This window comes from Ictidomys tridecemlineatus, chromosome Y, assembly GCF_052094955.1.
Source record: "Ictidomys tridecemlineatus isolate mIctTri1 chromosome Y, mIctTri1.hap1, whole genome shotgun sequence".
NCBI classification, from domain to species: domain Eukaryota; kingdom Metazoa; phylum Chordata; class Mammalia; order Rodentia; family Sciuridae; genus Ictidomys; species Ictidomys tridecemlineatus.
The window spans coordinates 12173653-12188267 of NC_135494.1; the positions used below are offsets into that span (position 1 = coordinate 12173653).

General features: G+C 60.0%; 2 long non-coding RNA genes across 2 annotated transcripts; both read left to right on the top strand.

Annotated features, from left to right (window-relative positions):
- Positions 1–3676: 3676 nt before the first annotated feature.
- LOC144371834 (uncharacterized) lies at positions 3677–4492 on the top strand. The gene is made up of 2 exons (XR_013431938.1): positions 3677–3924; positions 4097–4492. It is a non-coding gene; the product is annotated as an uncharacterized LOC144371834 (long non-coding RNA).
- Positions 4493–8441: 3949 nt separating this feature from the next.
- Positions 8442–10411, top strand: LOC144371835 (uncharacterized). The gene is made up of 2 exons (XR_013431939.1): positions 8442–8571; positions 10267–10411. It is a non-coding gene; the product is annotated as an uncharacterized LOC144371835 (long non-coding RNA).
- Positions 10412–14615: the final 4204 nt, after the last annotated feature.

Below are 14615 nucleotides of genomic sequence, written 5' to 3' on the forward strand. Positions count from 1 at the left end.
ACCTGCTTCGTGGGGACAGCACAGGGTGCCCACGCCACCAAGCCAACATTGTCCTCTTCTTCTTTCTCTCAAAAATCTCCAGTTGGGTCTGATGATAGAAATTTGCTCGGTAGATAATGATCCTCCAAAGACGCCCAAGTCCTAATTCTAGGACTACCTTGCCTCATGCGGCAACTGGAGATGATCCAGGATTCTCTGGGTGGTCCGGCGGAACCTCAGGGTGCTCACAGTGAAATAGGGAACCGGGGAAAGTCTCAGAAAGAGGGCGGCAGGAGAGACGGGAGGGTGTGCTGCCTTTGGATGGAGGAAGGGCCCTGAGCCCAGGGTGTGGGCACCACTGGACGTTGCAAGGGCTGGGGGCTGTGTCCTGCCCTGGAGGCCCCAGGAGAGGCTGCCTGCCCCACCCTAATGTAGCCCACCAGGACCCACCTCTGACCTCTGACCTCCAGAGCTTTGGGCTGCTTTGTGCCACTGTTTTGGGGCACTTGGTTACAGCAGCCATAGACACGAACCCACTGGGAATCTGACACAAGTTCCCTATGTCCAGCCAAAACTGGCCAAGTGCTTGCTATAGCAGCCGCCGTAGCAGCTGCTGAATTCGTGGGATGAAGGGGCCGGGGCCAGGCTCTGAGCCCCCGCCTGTGTGGAGCTCACGGTGCCACCGGAAGACCGTGTCCAGCACGTAGTGGGACATCTGGGAGGGATGTGTGCTGGATTAGGGTGTGGGGAGTCTTCTGTGGTCCCAGCCATGCAGCGGTCACTGAGACACTGCGGCCCCACCCGGCCACCTTCCCTTGCTGGCCACAGCAGGTGGGCAGAGTCGGGGCTGGAGGCCACGGGTCCCGGGTGCTGGGAGCTGAGCAGGGGCAGTGCTCCATGGAGCCCAGCACCTGGCCGGTCGCCCCTGACTGGAACCCCTTCCTTCTTCTCCCTGCGCTGTCAATCAGTAGAGAAGACACAGAGACATCTAGGGAGCACGGCTAATCAGCCAGGCACTCCATTAATGAGGCACCATTTTCTGCACTTGATTCTCATTACAGTGAGTTTATTTTCGTTTCTTGTGTAGGAGAGAAAGAAACAGGTGCTCACATTTAGCCTCATCAGCTTCCTGTTACTGTTTGATTCACTTATTATTTTTAAAATAGGTCTATTTTGGAGGAAATGTGACCTGGAAGAGACCCACGGTATTTACTCCGGTGGCTGCTGGGCTGCTGCGGGAGGGCGTGTTCCCGGCGGGGGTAGGAGGAACCAGGGAGCCAGCTGCAGCTGGCCACACACACTGGCCGCCGCTGGTGTCCTTTGTCTGTCTGCACAAGTTCCTTCTCTTCCTTTCTCAGAGGGAAGGGCCTGCGTTGACATCTCCAGGTCAGGTGACCAGGGCAGGCCCAGGGCAGGCTGCTGTGTGTGTGGGGGGTTGCACCAGTTCCTAAAACGGGACCCTCTGTTCCCAGTCAGCTGGGCACCCTCCCTGAGGGCTCTGAGCCCACAACTAACCTCCTGCCCTCACCTGTCCCTGTCCGCAGTCAGGGTCCCTGTCCACCTGCAGATCCCAGTTTGGAGGTGCAGCTTAGGGACTGCGGTCCTCCCTGAGGGGCAATGGCACACAGTGACCACAGCTCAGAATCTTCTTGAAAACTGAAGGGACGCCCTGTCTGCCTGCCCATGCGGGATCCGCGACGCTGGCCTCTCCTTGGAGCGCAGATGCACCATCTTTCAGCCTCATCCCAGGGTCGTCCCGGCCTCCCGCCTGCCCTGTCCGTTTCCTTCGTGAAGGGCGGGCTTCATATAAAAATAGCCCTCCCGGGCATCGTGGGGCTCCTTGCAGGTTCCCATAGAAACCAGGCAGTGCAAACATGTGGAGGATTTTTTCTCAAGTGAGCCCAAAATTTTATCCTCCAAAGATTCAGGGTCATTCTGTCTCACAATTTGGAAGAACACTTGGCTGCTTACAGAAGGTCTTTAAAAAGGAATTGATAAAGTGCCCTCGTCCTCTCCGTTTCTCCTGCACTCTCACACACTGGTTTTGTTCCATTTTAGAGGAGCCACAAAATGTCACTTCCTGAGGTTTCCAACTCACCCCTCAGGAGCTGGGAAAAAGCCCTTTTGAGATAGAACTCTCCCTTCCCAGACTAGGAAGGCAGAATGGGAAGAGATGCGTCACTCCTCCCGTTTCAGAGCTTGGCCTCGCCCGGGTTAGGTCACTGGGAAACTGTCCATCAAGGAAGGGAACCTGGCCTCCAGCTCTGAACGGGTCGTGGGAGGCAGGTGACACGGAGAAGCAGGGGCTCCCTCACGGCCCGGGGCACCCTGCCTTGCGCAGCCAGGTTCAGTTGAGGTCAACTGCGCTTGGTCAGCGGAGGCCTCTTCAGGGCATCGAGCTGGAGGGTCAAGAAGACGTGGAGCCAGGGCTTTCATCCCTGTCCCTTGGTTTCCTTGGAGCTCGTGCTTGGCACAGGCGTGGGGGGCTGGGCTGGCAGACAGGAGCAGAGCCCAGCAGCCAGGCCATGAGGTCATTCCTCCAGGCCCAGCCGTCACTGGTGGAAGCCGCTCCTTGCAGGGAGGACAGCCCTGCAGAGGTGTGCTCCGGCTTCGCCCTGGGACCAGGCCAGGGCCACGCTCCTCTGAGTCCCCCTGGCCCAGGACAAGGGCATGGCTTCCCTGGACAGCAGCCCCTGACTGAGTCCAGCCCTGACCTGCAGAGGTCCTCCCCATGGGTATTTTAAAGGTAAAGGAGCTCTCTCTTGGGTGGGGTGGCTTGCAGCCCCCGTGAGGTGGAAGTTCTGGCTCCCTGGACCTGCAGCTGTTCGGAGAAGGAAACAGGGTCTTGGTAATGTCAGGTTGGGCCCGTCCAGGGCGGCCTCAGCCCAGGAGGACCCGGTGTCTTGGTCAAGGCCTCCATCCTCCACCAGCTGCCAGTCACACTCCTTCCCTGAGTCCTGGTCACCCTGACCTTGACCGTGGCTCTGCCTTGCCTGCAGCCTACCCGCCCACCCTGCCGTGTGCTTTCTAGAAGTCTCCATCCACCAACCCCCTGAGCCTCTCGCTCCCCCTCCCTGAAGGGCTCTGCTGCCCTGGGTGGGGCGCAGCCCCTCTGTGTGGGCACCTGGGGTCCTCTTCTCTTCTGTCCACAATTCTTCTCTGACACGGAAAGGGCACAGAGGGAGAAGGACCCTCACACACCCGGGGAGGACACCATGTAAAGACAGCCATGGCCGGGTGGCGGCCCTACAGGTAGCAGGGCCAGAAACACGCAGAGCTGGGGGGCTCGGGAACAGGCGCTTTCTCGTGGGCTCACAGGGCCCAGCCTGCCTACACCTTGACCAGGGACCACAGGGCTCCAGAGCCTGGCGAGGACCCATTCTGCTGGTGAAGCCCCCAGCCTGGGGTACCTTTGATATGGAGCAGGGCTTGCCTGCTGCCCAAGGCACCAGACGCCTGCAGAACGACTGCAGCACTCGGTTCTGCACAAAGAAAGCACTTTCATTGAAGGCTGACCCAGGAGGGGGGCACACTGGGGCCGCCTCCCCCTCGGCTGGTGGTGGAGGAACTGACACATGGGGAGGGAAGTGAGTGGTTTGAACAGGAGTCCTGGGAGCCGTCCATCCCCGCAGCAGGAGGTCGGTGCCCAGTGTGCCACTGTGGTGGGACTGGGGCTACTTAGGGTCCCTCTGCAGCTGTTGATGACACCCCCTTCTTATCCCCCCCGGGGACCCGCGCTCTGGCCTCGGGTCCCATTCGTCAGAGACCTCAGGTTCCACCCGACTCTCACGTCACCCCAGGCCAGGCCTGGGTCTGAGTCTGGTCCTGAAGACGCTTCTCTGGGCGTCGACGTTGCCGTTTCTAGCTCGAGCCTGGGACTGTGTCTTTCATCTGGCCTGTGCATCCCGGGCATCATGCCTGGCCCCCAACCTTGGCCCTTCTTGGGTAACTCTGAGCCCCGGGTCATCAGTGCCCAGAGCTGCATCCCCGCAGGATGTGGGTGGGGGGCAGCAGGGTGCTCAGGGAGCCCAGGCTGGTGGAGGGCTCCACTGGGAAGAAGGGGCTGCCGGCTGTGTGCAGAGGGGCCTCGTTATAAAGCCCATCTCCCCCTCTGCAGGTGTGCGAGGAGCACTCACCTGGGGAGACCTTGAGAAGCCATGTGCAGCCCGAGTCTGTCTGGAAGGAAGGGCGGGAGGGTGCCTTCCCCGCCGGCTGCTCCTCAAGGCACTTCCCCGACTTGAAAGAGACAGGGCCCAGTGCTGCACCGCGCTGCCCGCCCTTGTAGGCACTTCTCCAGGGGAACGGCGATGCTCAGCTGGCTGTCAGTCGCAGCCCGTGATGGGCCGGGGAAAGCGCTACGCTGTGAATTAAGCTGACTGATGGGGATGCCAGTTTTATTAGCCTTCTTCCTTGGGTGATAATTTCCATCTAGGAGGATGAGTTACTAAAGAGGTCCTGCAGGCGCCTGTTTGGATGATGGAGGCGTTTTAATAAAGCCTGCCTTTCCTCCTTCGCTCTGGTTTTGAATATTTGATCTTTGTTGGGGGAATTGTTTCCATGCTGCTGGCCCAGGATTGGGCAAGAAGTCGACAGCGCGGGCTGTTGGGCGTCTGGCCACCTCAGCGTTGAGACTCACGGCTGAGGGGCCACGGTCCTGGGCAGGGTGCCTCTGGAAGAGGGTTACGGGAAGTCACAGGAAAACGGAGAAGTGGCGCTCAGACATCAGCGGTTGGCCGCAGGGACTCAAACCCAGCCAGGAGTGTCCTGTGTAGTGAGAATATTTCAACGTGTGCGTCTACCCCCCATTTCCTGTGTGTCCCAAGCCAGGAACCCACTGAAGGCTCCGTGGACCCCTCCCAACCCCTGCAGGGACCCCTTGCTGAGCAGACCCCACACCTTCCCCTCCAGAGCCGTCTGCTCCAGTGTTGGGCTGTGCTGGTGACCATGACTAGAGCCTCTAGTAGTTACCAATCCCCCGGTGATCACCCGAGTTGCCCCCAGCCGGCCAGAGGCTTCACCTGCCCCCTTCCAGCGCGGTATCTCCTGAGGTCTGCCCCTGGGCCTTTGCCCTTGCTCTACCCTCCTCTCTGTGCACCATCCCGGGAAGGCTCCATGGCTCCTCCCTTGTTGGCTTGGTCAGTGTCCATTGTCCCTCAGAGGCAGCCTCCCTGAGCTCCATCCCACAGCTCTCTGCTGTTGGGAGTCACCCCAGAGGTGGTTTGCACCCGTCTCCTGTGCACTGATTTCCTGCACATGCTGGAACACCCTGGAGGGGTGGGGGGACTTGGCCCTGGGTCAAGGACTGGAGCAGGGCTGGCACCCACGGGAGCCGCTCATAGGTCCTCTGCAGGCAAAGCCATCCTGGGGGCCTCAGTGGAGGACAGGACCCTGTGACGATGTGACCTGGCTGCTCCGGAGGACTTAGGTCTTACCAAGAGCCCTAAGCTTCGTCCACGAGAAGAGCAGATGCCCTGCTATCAGAAGGGCAGCCGGCCTGCTCTGGTCCCGGGTCTGTCCCCTGACCAGCCCTAGGAACGAGGGCACAGGGATCGACACTCTGGGCTCCTGAACCAAAAGGCCTCTACCCAATTGGCCTCTGGCATCATTGTCCCCCCAAACCAAAGCCTAGACAGTGCGTGTCCCCTGCTCAGGGTGACCCTGTTCACCTGACCCCGTCCATCAGCCATGATCACTCCTATGATCTGCACACACGGCTCAGCTCTGCACGTGTGATGGTGGGAGGCTGTGAGCATGTGTGAGAGCCGGCGTGAGTGTGTGCAGCAGGAATGGGAGGAGAGGAGAGTGCCAGGTGTGAGGGCTGTGGGTGAGCAGGCGGGTGTGCGGGCCCTCTGGGTCTTGGCAGTCTCGGGAAGTGTCAATGAGGGCGTGTGTGGAGTGAAGTGTGGGTGGGTGTGAGGCAGTGTATGTGTGTGTGACAGCCTGGTGTGTCGGTAGGAGTGAGAGATGCTGGGTGTGATGACGGAGGTGTGAGGAAGGTGTGAAAGTGCGTGTAAGGTGGGTGTGTGCACTGTGCCAATGTGCACGGTGAGTGTTCACCCAGCATGGTGTGCATCCTGCCATGATGTGTGTGTAAAACAATACCCTGCAGTGTGAGTGTGCACATGGTGTGGGTGTCGATGTGTGTGCATTGTGTTACACACGTGTGTGCACAGGTGCGTACAGTGCGTGTGGCCATGGGTAGGATATACAGGTATGCATATGTGGTCTGTGGATAAACGTGGGGTGTATGTGCAGTGTGAGTATAAACATGCCTTATGCATGTGTGGGCACATGCTGTGTGTGAATGTACATGTGTGACATGTGTGCACATATCAGTGTGTGTGCAACCCACATGTTATCTAGGTGTGCACGCGTGGTGTGTATGAGCATAAACTTGTATTTTAATTCACATGGTGTGTAAGTATGTGTGACTGCACACATGTAAACACCACATGATACACTTGTGCACACACCTGGTGTGTGCGGGAGACCCTGCTGCTCGATGCACAGACGTCTCACTCCTGCCCCTGCAGAGGAGCAGTGGTGCCGGAGAGCCTTGTGCCTGGAGTTCCGTGCTGTGTGCCCGGTGCTGGGCCCGTGGTGGGGTGGGCTGGGCAGTCCTGATGTGGCTTCTCTGGCTGCTGAGAGAGCCGCGGGCTGTCGTGTGCCTTTGTTTCCAGGAACTTCACCGTAGACACAGCAATTGTGCCTTGTGAGCAAAACCAACTGTCCACATTCGGTACTATTTAGTTATGTTGAAAAAGTCCAGCCTTTTGCACTGGTGCACTGCCGAATGCCCTGTGGTCCTTGCCCGGTCCCCACGCTGCAGAGCAGGGGCTGCCCCTTGACATGCTGTGCTCTCTGCAGTCAGGATGTGCACGGCGTGGCTCTGCAGACAGGGCCACCTCTGCACCCTCTGTGCCCTCTGAGCCCTCTGAGTCCTCTGAGCCCTCTGTGCCCTCTGTGCTGGGTGCACCCTTTAGAGGAGCAGGTCCTGCCTGTATCGTGCAGCCTGGGGATGGCTGAGGACGTTCCAGGGTTCATCTCTGGCAGAGAATTGTGACACCAGCCAGGAAGGGACTGGGAGCTTTGCAGTCTGGTGTCGAGTTGGGTTTTCAGCTTTTAATCTCACAAGATCTCTGTGAAATAAGAAATGCATCTGTGCATACATCTCTGTCCCCAGTTCCTGTAACACTGCACCTCACTTGTCACTCCCTGAGTGTCAGGGGCCAGGCGAGCCTTTTGTTGGATAGTTGGTCTCTGCCCTGGTTCCTGCAGCAGAGCTCCCGACCCCGTGCTGGTTGCCGAGTGCAGGGAACATTTTCCATCCCCGTGAAACAGGGCTCCTGGGCTCCTGGGCGTAGCCGGCCACCACAAGAGCCCAGCCGTGGCTAGAAGCCTGGAGCCATCAGGGGCCCACTGGATCAAGGGGAAGGAACATTCTGGTGGGTTCCCAGGTCGCTGGTGGGTGACGTGTGGGTTTCCAGGCTGAGGTGGCGACAGGCGCTCGGCTCACTTTGGGAGAACTGGGGGGCAGGCCAGTTCCTGCCTTCTCCCCCAAGGGTCCTGTCTTAGGACAGGTCTCCGGGACTCCAGGCGGCCAGCAAGGGTGGTGCCCCAGGTCCTGGCGTGATGGGACCAGAGTCTGCGCCACCCAGATTTATGGGAAAGCCTCACCCGGGAAAGGCTCCGGCTGTCGCCAGGGAGGAAATTACAGAAGGAGCAGCCCAATAACTCAGAGCGCATGAAGGGTGACCTATTGAAATTTGTGCTCCTTCTACCCGCCACTCCCTGGCCTTTCCCCCCCTCTGGCTTCCAGGGGGCCATTTTTCAAATATTCCAAGCACCTTCAGACTTGCTGCATCTGCAGTCTCTGGGGTTAGAGGACGGAGGGAAAGAGAAATGGCCGAGCTGCCCCTTAGCCCCAGCCCCGGGAGAGGCGCACGCAGGCCGGCCCCACCACAGCGTGTCTTCAGTCATTGACGTGGAGGGGCCAGGCAGGGTATGGGGAGGAGGACGAGAGGCCCGAGTCCCTGGTTCTGAGAGCAGCTCTGACCCGGGCAGCTGGTCCCCATAGCGCCCTCTCCTTGTCCTCAGAACGTGACTGTGTTTGGAGGCCAGGGCCACAAACGGTAAGGAGGTCTGTGGTGTGGCCCTCTCCTGCAGGACCGACGACCTTAAAAGACGGGATTAGCACACACGGGAAAGACCACGTGAGGACCCAGGGAGAAGACGGCACCGCAAGCCCAGGAGGGACCCTGGAGATGCCCGTCTGCTGCACCTCGATACCAAACCTCCAGCCCCCAGATGCGTGGTCGAAGTCCCCTGGACTGTGGCTTCTGTGGCACCAGCCGTAACCAAACCAGGTGGAGAAGTGGCTGTAATTGTGGAATCGCCCATTAACACAAGAGTGAGCCCAGGCTCAGCTTCCTTCTGGCCGGGTCCCCAGGGCCTATGGCCTCTCCACCAACCCCCAGGCCCAGTGGCCTCCTCCACCAACCCCCAGGCCCAGGGTCAAGGTTCTGTTGACAGAAGACTCAGTGGAAGAGGCCAGCTGTGAGGACGCCCAGCTTCATTTCCATGGACGTCCTGGTGAGTCCAGCCTTCAGCCAGCCCATCCCGGGGCCAGCTGGGCCGCCGTGGTTTTGTAAGGCCCCAATAACGGGAGGGTCCTGAGCAGCTGGCCCCCGTGGGAGTCGGCTTCTTTGCCAGGCATCCAGCCAGCTGGAGGCTGAGGGGGACGCGTCAGTGCCCCCCGTTCTGCTGCATTGTCCTGGATCCCACCACCCATTTGCTCAGAAGCTCCGGGATCCTCCACCAAGCCCCAGTCTAATACCCACACCGTCTGCGGGATGATGGACGGTATGAGAGCTCTGGTGGAATACAGAATCCAGTGACCGTGGGGTCTGCACACCGAGGGAGGAGCAAAGGATGGTGTCCACAGAATGGTGTGAGAAAGAGGTCAGAAATCTGAGAGCCCCGGGATAAAATCACCACAACAGCTCACGGGTCTGCATTTTACAAGGCACTCGCTGGCCCAGGTGTAGACAGGTGCCAACAGCTCTGCCTCAGTCCCTTAGGGCTGTGAGGCCTGGAGTGCCATCCTCACCCGGGGCCTCCCCTCTCAGGCCCAGGGAGATCCCTGCCCCCAGCAGGTGCTCATACGGAGGCTGAGCCCGGGACAGGGTCAGCCTTTCACTGCCCGTGTCCTCCCGTGTTTCACAGCAGCCTCGGGAGGTCCGCAGGGCAGGGAGCAGAGGGGGAAGGCCTGTGACCAACTGTGCCCAATGTCACCCAGAACAGAGCCAAGTGGGCCGAGGCTGAGTCCTAGGGGGTGCACCTGGAGCCTGGAGCCAGGGAAGCACAGGGAACAAGAGCCACTGCCCGGGGCTCCAGCCCACAGGGACTCCTGGCCAGCGGTCACATGGCTGGGGGACAAAGGAATCCCTGCCAGCTGCCTGGGCCTCAGAGTCCCTCCACCTCTTTCCTGGACGGTGTCATATACCCAGAGGCCGACCATCCCCGACCTCAGCTCCAAAGCACTGGGTGGGCTTCTGGCCCCCAGCGTCTCTGTGGCCTGTCCCTAACCTCTCCAGGGTGACCCACAGATACTCTGTGTCTCAACATGTCACCACGTCCAAAACAGTCAGCGTCCCCCACCCCCACAGGAGGCCTGCCTCTGTCCCTAGGGAGGGGAAAGGTGTGTGTGGCCATGTGCAGGACATACATGTATGCACATGTGGACTGTGGGTCAACGTGGGGTGTGTGGAGGGCGAGTATAAACATGCCTTATGAGTGTGTGGACACGCACTGTGAGTGAATGCACATGTGTGACATGTACGCACATATCGGTGTGCGTGCAACCCACGTGTTATCTAGGTGTGCACATGTGGTGCACATGTGAGTGTAAACGTGTATTTTAATATACATGGTGTGTAAGAGCGTGTGACTGCACACGTGGGGGGAAGGGCACCTCCGTCCACAGTGGCTTGTGCCAGAAACGTGGGGTTTCCCTTGACCCCGTATCTCCCTTGCCCCAGAGTGGACCCCTCTTCAGGCCTTGCCAACGTGGCCTCCTACTCAGCCTGGATATTGGCTGGGAGATGGTTACCTGTGTCATGGACCGAGTGCCCCTGTCCCCAAGGCCACATGGTGAAGCTGGGACCTCCAGGATGGCCGTGTTTGGAGATGAGGCCTCTGAGGAAAGACTGAAGTGGAATGAGGATGTGACAGTGGGCCTGCGTGACAGCACTGTGTCCTTACGAGAGGGACTTCCTGTCTCCCCAGGTCAAGCACAGAGAAGAGACAGGACTGTGACCGCCTGAGGTCTGGGCATGGGTCCGCAGCCCCGGTCATGGCAGCTGGAGTGGACAGACAGAGACAAAGGTCAAGCTGTGGTTTTTTTATTACACTGTCTCGTTTTGTAAGAGAATCTTTCCAGAAGCCTCGTATTCTAATGTCGTCAACGTATCCATTTCTTCTCAATGATTTTCCTCTTGGGTCTCATTTAAAAACACTTCTTCTCTGTGTGGCATGACCCTCTGTGTTTCACTAGAGATTCTGCTAACAACTCTCATACCTCTGGGATCTGCCTGAGGGGTGTGTGTGTGTGTGTGTGTGCGCGCGCGTGTGTGTGTGTGCACTCACATGTGCATGTGACAGAGGGGCTCTTCTCCCACTGTTTCTGCCCACTGCCCCCTGGGTTGGGTCGCTTTGCCACCCCTGTCCCCTCTGTAAGTTTGGGCCGTCCGATCGCAGGTTTGGAGAGCAGCCCTGTCTGGTAACTTCCTTTGCTCTCAGGAGCGGCTCTCTGAGCACTCCCTGGTCCTCCAGGGTGGTCCATGCTCTACCAGAGGGAGGCTGCCTGCCAGCGTATCTGGGACTGGACAAGAGGCCCGGCCACCTTGAGGAGGCCGTTAGAGGATTCCTCATTCCTGCGCTGGCTTAGCCCATTTCCTGCAGCTGTAACAAAGTATCAGAGAAGAAAGTCTATTCCGTTCTCAGGTTTGGAGGAGGAAAGCCCAAGGCTGGGCAGTCCATCAGGTGGCTTAGGAGTGCGTGACTTCATGGGGGTAGCGTGTGTCAGAGGGACATCCCATGGCACGAGAGGAAGCCAGAGTCCAGGACCTGGGGTCCTGGGGACACCCTCAGGCCACACCAGCCGGCCTTCCAGCTCCGTGCTCCCCAGAAATAAAGTGACGTTTGGCTTTTGCAGAGCTTTGTTCTGTGGCTGTTTTCCTGATCCACGTGAGTCAGGGCAGTGAAGGGCTCACTGTCTCGTTCTGTCCCCAGGAGGTGACATGCAGCAGTGACCCGTCAATGAAATTCCATCATTTTCTCCATTGTCGCCATTCACCCTGACCTGGTGGGTCCGTGGCCTCCTCGCTGCTCCGTGGCAGTCCCTGTCCTGGGGGTGGCGGTCTGCGTTCCTTCTGTGCCTGAGGACTGGACCACCTGTCCACCTGTCCCAGGGAGCACCCCTCTTCGTTGCCTGGTGTTTGGAGGCCCTCCGTATTCCCAACTCTCCCTTCTTCCTCGTGGCTCTCAGAGCAGGATCATTGATTCCGTGAAGAGCCCTGTTTGGGTCTTTACTGAAGTGCGTGGGCTCTGGCCATGCACGCGGTGGGCGATGCCCAGAGACTGCGCCTTTGTCTCTGTGGAGCTCTGTGCATGGCCCCGTCGCGGTCTCTGGGGGCTTACTGTCCGCACCTGGGCTTGTCCCCTGTTGCCGAGGATGGGTGTTCCAAGTGCTAGGTTTGGTGTCCTTCATCTCTGGACAGAAGGCATCAGTGCTGGGCTCGGGTCGCTGCCTGGACAGGCCCTCTCATCTGGGCCAGAGTTGACCGCTGTTTCCCTGGGCTTTCCCTGTGGCTGCCAGGCCACCATGGACAGCGCTGACCTTCGCTGCTGCCTCTCCAATGCTGCATTGGTGGTCTGCTTCTCCGTGCGCAGTCTGGGCAGACCTCCAGCCAGGGCTGGGGACGAAAGCACATCCCTCTCCGTCCTGACTCGACCATGACCATGGCCCCCAGAACGTCGTGCTTGACGCGTGTTCTGAGCAGAGACATGACCACAGTGGCCTTCATTGCAGCAAGACACGGTGCCGCATGACAGCAGCAGACGCTGCCGCGTGTCCTGACAGGAGCCACAGGAGACATGTCTGGCCGACTGCCCTACTCTCCACCCCAGCCCGCCGGCTCTGCTGCGAAATGTGCTGAGTTCTGTGAGGTCCCCTCTCTTGGCCCCAGGTGCAGGATCTGAGGACACAGCAACGGGGCTTCGCGGTCTGGGGAAGTCCTTCTGCCAGGGAGTGTGTTGTGATTCAGTCACGAGTGGACCCGCTGGGAAGGCTAGGAGGCCGGTGGGGGACTCCGGGTCCCTGGGTCGGGGTTGGGGGTTCCAGAGCTTGAGATTCCCGCCAGGCCCCCGGGGGGTGCAGGAGAGGCCCAGATCAGCTCCTTCCCATCAGCCGTGACTTTAATCCGCTGGGCTGCCTGGCGCCTCCCGTGGCTCCGCTGGTCCCGTCTGTCCTGAGCCCTCACGGTCCTCGTCCTCTCCTGCCTTGGTGGGGACGACTGGACACTCCTGCTCCCTGGGAGGGCCCTGATGGGTAGGGCAGGTCTGGGTCTGTGGCCATCACATCCAGAGGAGTCCCTCGGCCAGGAGGACAGCAGGGGCCCCGCTGTGCGCCTGCAGGACGTGAGGTGCGCTGTGGGCGCCTGTTGCCAAGGCAGATGCTTCTCTCCCAGACCCAGCATGGTGCTGGGCATCCTCCTCCCACCCCAGGTGCGCCACGTCAGGGCCACACTCTATCCGCTGGGTGGGTTCTGTCACGCCTGCTGTTGTCTCGCAAAGTCCAGCTCCCTGCCACCTCCCTGCCAGCTCCCTGCCTCCTCACCACTCACCTCCCCTGCCAGCCTCCCCTGCCAGCCTCACTCACCTCCCTGCCAGCTCCCTGCCTCCTCACCACTGCCCTCACCCACTCACTCACCTGCTTGCCTCCCCTGCCTCCCTTAGCTGCCCACCTCACCCGCCCACCTCACCAAGCCTCGGCTCTGGCAGCCACAGTTCTCTCTCGTGGTCAGGCCAGGGCCTGCCTCCCTCCCTGGGAGCTGAGTGCCTGCCACAGCCTTTGGTGGCACCGTGTCTGGCAGGTCAGGGACGATTTGGGGGAGCCAGGCCTTTCAGGACTATGGGTCCAGCATAGTCCTACTGTGCCCTTCTCCTGCCAGCAGCGTCCCATGGCTCTGCCCTCAGACTGCCCAGGCCTGCAAGCTGTCCCGTCGCCCTGGCCCCGGCCCACCGGGCCTTCTCCCAGCTCTGCCCCTGCTGCCCTGGCCTCCACGTCCCCAGGGCCCAGGTCGGGCCTTTGTGAGGAGTCCGGGAGCAGGAGGAAGGGCTGTATGATGCATATTTCTCCCTGGAGGGGCCCTGCTCCCCAGCGTCCTGGCAAGCTGGCACTGTGTGTGCGCTGCTTCCCACACTGTCACTGCTGTCCCCTGCCGGCAAGGGCTGTCCTGACCTGTTCCCTCTCCTCACCGCCTCTTCGGCACCCGTAAGGCTCTGCCCAGGGGCTGCTTCCTCCAATGACCCCCTCTCCTGCCCCAGGAGCCTTACTGCCCAGGGCTGTGACCTCCACTCTGGGCCAGAGGCAGAGACAACCGCACCCCACACAGTGCACCTCTGCCTGGCCCTGCGTCTCCGGAGCCTGGCGCTGCGGGTGGCACACAGCGCAGAGGCTGGCACAGGAAGCTGGGCAGTGTGGTGTCCACAACTGGGGCGCTATGTGACTGGGTTCTCGGTTCTGGGTTCTGGGTTCTGTGTACTGGGTTCTGGGTTCTGGGTGACTAGGTTCTGGTGACTGGGTGACTAGGTTCTGGTGACTGGGGTTCTACGTGGCTGGGTTCTGGGTGACTGGGTTCTGGGTGACTGGGGTTCTACGTGGCTGGGTTCTGGGTTCTGGGTGACTGGGTTCTGGGTTCTGGGTGACTGGGTTCTGGGTGACTGGGTTCTGGGTTCTGTGGACTGGGATTCTGGGTGACTGGGTTCTTGTGACTGGGTTCTGTGGACTGGAATTCTGGGTGACTGGGTTCTGGGTGACTGGGTTCTGGGTGACTGGGTTCTGGTGACTGGGTTCTGGGTGACTGGGTTCTGGTGACTGGGTTCTGGGTTCTGGGTGACTGGGTTCTGGGTGACTGGGATTCTGGGTGACTGGGTTCTGGGTGACTGGGTTCTGGGTTCTGGGTTCTGGGTGACTGGGTTCTGGGTAACTGGTATTCTGGGTGACTGGGTTCTGGGTTCTGGGATTCTGGGTGACTGGGGTTCTGGGTTCTGGGTTCTGGGTGACTGGGTTCTGGGTGACTGGGTTCTGGGTGACTGGTATTCTGGGTGACTGGGTTCTGGGTTCTGGGTTCTGGGTGACTGGGTTCTGGGTGCCTGGGTTCTGGGTGCCTGGGTTCTAGGTTCTGTGTGACTGGGTTCTGGGTGACTGGGTTCTGGTGACTGGGTTCTGGGTTCTGTGTGACTGGGTTCTGGTGACTGGGTTCTGGATTCTGGGTGACTGGGTTCTGGGTTCTGGTGACTGGGTTCTGGGTGACTGGGTTCTAGGTTCTGGGTGACTGGGTTCTGGGTTCTGG